The following is a 4,837-nucleotide window of genomic DNA, read 5'->3' as shown; positions in this document are numbered from 1 at the left end:
CACACACACACACACACACACACACACACACACACACACACACCTTTGAATATACACACAGAGACACACTTTTGAATGCACACACACAACTGTAAATGTATACACACAGACACACACTCACACACCTTTGAATGTACACACAGATACACAACTGAATGTACATACACACTTACACAACCATGAATGTACATATGTATATACACAGCTGGGAATGAACTCGCTCACATACAAATTTGTGAATGCACACACACACACACACACACACACACACACATACAGAAATGCACACTCACATTTGTACTCATACATATAAATGCTGACATGGCTGTGTGGTTATGAAGCTTGCTTTGCAACCACATGGTTTTGGGTTCCGTCCCACTCTGTGGCATCTTTGGCATGTGTCTTCTACTATAGCTTAGGCTGAAATACTGTTTTGTGAGTGAAATTTGTTTGACAGAAACTGTTCAAAAGTTTGTTGTATGTGTGACTGTCATCATCATCATCATCATCATCATCATTATCCTTATCATCATTGCCATTTAATGTTTGTCATCCATGCTGGCATGAGTTGGATGGTTTGAAAGGATCCAATGAGGTGGAAGGCTGCATGAAGCTCTGCTGTTTGTTCCTTTGTGGTTTCTACAGCTGGATGTCCTTCTTAATACCAATCACTTTACAGATAGCATTGAGTTCTTTTTTTCTTGGCACCAGCATTTGTGAGGTCATCACATAACTTGCAACACAAAAGATAAGCCCTGTTCACTTGAGTGGGGTTGTAGTTGAGAAGGTGGTGGTTTTGTGTCAAGTGGTAAAAGCTTGATAGGGGGACAGATGTCTTGCATAGCGGATGAGTGGGAGTAGCTGGAAAATAAAGATGTGATGAGGTGCCAGAGCATACACTCAAGATACAATCATGTAAATATAAAAGAGTATCAGCTGAAGACCAGTGAGGGTCAGTGGTAAGTTCATTATAGTGTAAGAGGAGAGTGACAAAAGGTTAGAGAGAGGTGAATGTTGTGAATAATGAACAAAGGTGGAGGTGTGGTTATGGGGGTGGGGGTAGGTGAAAGAAATAGGGTTAGGGTTAGAAAGCAGAAGGTGGCATGGGGCAGGTGGACTTCGGCAAGCAGTATAATAAGCCTGCAGATTGATTGGAAAACAGGGAGATGATGTGTGGGTTGGGAGAAGGGAGAGAGAGGTGGAAGTCAGAGGCTTAGTAGGGATGGCTGTGGTGAATTGGGGCAAAGTTGTAGGGCTGTCCACAGCTGATAAAAGAGGGTGTTAAAGAAGTGTAGCAATCCTAAGATGTAGCTGAGGTGAGGGTAGGGGAGATAACCAACCAGAGGCACAGAAAAGGATAATTAGAGAAATAAATTTGTAAGGGATGATAGTGAGAAAGAGGGATGAATTTTAAAAGGAAGTGGTTCCAAGAATAGAGGAAAGCAACTTGTTGCACAGAAGTGTGGTGAAATATGTTCAGCTTCTGCTCTCATATGACTATAGCAGCTGAATAGTGCTATTGTTAAAAGAATGATGAAGGAATGGGTAGGTGATGAAGGCTTGATGGAGACACATTGGGTGCTGGAGAAGGGGTCAGTGAGTGCATAGACATAAACTTAATGCTTTTAGAATTTCACTTTTGTTATGGCAGACAGATCTTCTTGAACACAGCAAATTGCTGCTCATCTTGGTCCTTTGAAATCTCTTCTTTGAGGCTCAACTTCCTGAAATAAGCATTTACTACTTTGTCCCTATGTCTTCATGAGTCTCTCACTTTTACAAATTTCATCCACTTTAAGTGATCAGCAATTGTTTAAAGAGAGAGAAAGAGGATGAAGAAGAAGAAGACAATGATGATGAAGAATTAAATCCAGCACTGGTATTTTATTGACTCCAGAAAGATGGAAGACAAAGATAATCAGAATAGGATTTGAACTTGTAGCATTGAAATCCAAAATAAATACTACCAGGCCTTCTATCTGATGTGAAATAAAAACATACCTTGCTTGATAAAATGTAAGGGTTAGCTGCAGAAAGGCCTCTAGTCAAAGATTACTGCTTGAATAAGTCTTGTCTGAGCTATGCCAGCATAGAAAAATGCTTATACACCCATTACCTATTTTTCTACCTTTCATTGCATTGTTGCTTACATTCGACATATTCAGATACAAAACGTTGTAACAAATCAATGCTGGCTGTAATTTCTCTAGAAAATCTGTAGAGGTAACCTTAACATGTGATTCGTTTGATGATGATATGTTTCTATTCACAAAGGGCTTATGTGTATGCACATACACACATGTATGCACATACACACATGTAAACTTTCTTTCTCTATCTCCCACTCATCACATACTACAAACATTCCTTGATTGGTTATAATTATATATTGTTTTTACATGTTTGCATGAGTCTCATTGAAAATGTATGTCTAGCTATCTGCCTGTCGATGCTGCTGCTCTGCTTCATGTGTATAATGATTGCTGTTTGGTACAATAGCTCCAAAACAGTGTTCATGATGATGATTGATATTCAATGCAAAATGTTGTTGTTTTTGTGGCAAACCAGCAGAATCATTAGCATGCTGGACAAAATACTTAGGGGTATTTCATCTGTCTTTACATTCCGAGTTCAAATTCTGCCAAGAATGACTTTGCTTTACATCCTTTTGAGGGTTGATAAAATAAGTATCAGTTGAACACTGGGGTTAATGTAATCAACTAGCCTCCTCTCCCTAAGTTTCAGGCCTTGTGTCTATAGTAGAAGGAGTTATTATTATTATTATTATTATTATTATTATTATTATTATTATTATTATTATTATTATTATTATTATTATTATTATTATAATAAAGGTGGCAAGCTGGCAGATTCATTTGCAAGTCCAACAAATGCTTAGTGTTTTAACTTCAAATTCTTTCAAGGTTGACTTTGCCTGTTATCTTATCAGGATTGATAAAATAGTCGAGCATTGGGGTTGAGCCAACTGATTTCACCCTCTCATCAAAATTGCTGGCTTTTTTACCGATTTAGAATTTAATATTTATTTTTTGCATGGTTTGTCAAGAACAGATGAGTCTGAGGGTTCCATCTAGTTCTGTCTTCTTTGGCATGGTTTTCTACAGCTAGATGCCCTTCCTAACATCAACCACTTAACAGTGTACTAGGTTCTTTTTATATGGCACCAGCACTGATGAGGTCCTAGGCTGCCTCTTCCAGATGCTCTTTTTATGTTTAGTGATTGACTCTTCTTTATACGGCTGTCCTCATCACATGACCATGCCAGCACACCACATCTGATGCCTCTTAGGCCCAATTTTTCTCTAAGCACACTGACATTGCGCATCCATCATTGTCATTATTACTATGTGAGGAAAGGTAGCAAGCTGGCAGAATTGTTAGCACACTGGGTGAAATGATTAGTGATATTTTGTCTGCTGCTACACTCTGAGTTCAAATTCCTCTGAAGTAGATAAATTAAGTACCAGTGAAACACTGGGGTGAATGTAATCGACTATCCTCATCCCCAAATTTCAGGCCTTGTGCCTATAATAAGAAAGATTATTATTTTGTGAGGACACATGGCCTAGTGGTTAGGGTGTTGCACTTATGATTGTGAGATTGTGGTTTCAGTTCCTAGAATGGGTGGTGCATTGTGTTTCTCATGTTGCTCTGCAATCACTTTGACACCTGATGTGTGGTACACTGTGCACCTGTTTGGGCAACATTGATTTGATGGAGGGAGTGAGCTAATGTACTGCACATACATTTGATCACTATTAACAAACCATTCGTGCAGGTCATTTGGCAAAAAGTTAAACACAGCAACTTCAATGAGAGAGTCCATCATCATCATCGTAATTATCATTATTATGGTAAAAGTGGCAAACTGTTAGCACACCGGGCAAAATGCTTAGCAGTATTTCACCCATCTTTTCATTCTGAGTTCAAATTCTGCTAAGGTCCACTTTGCCTTTCGTCCTTTCAAAGTTGGTAGAAAAAGTATCAGTTAAGTACTGGGGTCGATGTAATTGATTATCCTCCTCCCCCAAATTTCAGGCCTTGTGCCTGTAGTAGAAAGGATTATTATTATTATGGAAATAAAGTACCAGTCAAGTACTGGGGTTGATGGTATTGACTCAACCCCTTAATCAAAATTGTTGACCTTGTGCTTAAAGTAGAAACAATTATAATTAGGTGGTGGACTGGTAGAATTGTTTGAGCATCAGACAAAATGCCTGGTGATATTTATTTCAACCATTTGCATTCTAAGTTCAAAACCTACTGAAGTCAACTGTGCCTTTCATCCCTTAGAAGTTGATGAAATAAAGTACTAGTCAAAATTACTTTGTGTATAAATTAGAAGCAATTGTTGTTTTCAAGACAAGGTGGTTGAGTGATGGGCACAGTTGTGACTGTAGGGTTAACAAGTTTGATTAGCAATTGTATGGTTTTGGTTTCAGTCCCATTGAATGTTCAATGGTGGATTGAAGACTTGAGAGTGAAATTGATAAACAGAATCTTGTCAGAGGGACTATTCTCTCTTTTGGGTGAAGGACTCAATTTAGTTGCTTGTTTAACTTTTCCATTTTGTGGTGGAGTCTTTGAAACACTATCGGTTCTACTCCTTTGAAAAGTCATAACTCTTGACATTTAAATTGGTCATGACTGCAGACCATTAAAAGGTCAAGGCTCCTGACCTTTAAAATGTGATATTTGCTCTCTTTAAAAGCTAATAGGCTGCTCATTTAGCTCCACTGACAAAGTTTTTAAGTAATCCTTTCTGCAACAGGCATAAAGCCTGAGATATTAGTGGAGTGGTGGTGGTGTGTGTGTG

At 38.6% G+C, this 4,837-nt stretch overlaps 1 protein-coding gene across 1 annotated transcript in view; it reads left to right on the top strand.

Annotated features, from left to right (window-relative positions):
* The window catches only part of LOC106882132 (TBC1 domain family member 9), a 31,992-nt gene that overhangs the window by 21,408 nt on the left and 5,747 nt on the right, over window positions 1–4,837 (top strand). The gene's annotated exons all lie outside the window — the stretch shown is intronic.

Source organism: Octopus bimaculoides, unplaced genomic scaffold (assembly GCF_001194135.2).
Source record: "Octopus bimaculoides isolate UCB-OBI-ISO-001 unplaced genomic scaffold, ASM119413v2 Scaffold_190964, whole genome shotgun sequence".
NCBI classification, from domain to species: domain Eukaryota; kingdom Metazoa; phylum Mollusca; class Cephalopoda; order Octopoda; family Octopodidae; genus Octopus; species Octopus bimaculoides.
The sequence above is the reverse complement of the archived record's forward strand: the minus strand, read 5'-3'. Positions and strand labels throughout refer to the sequence as shown.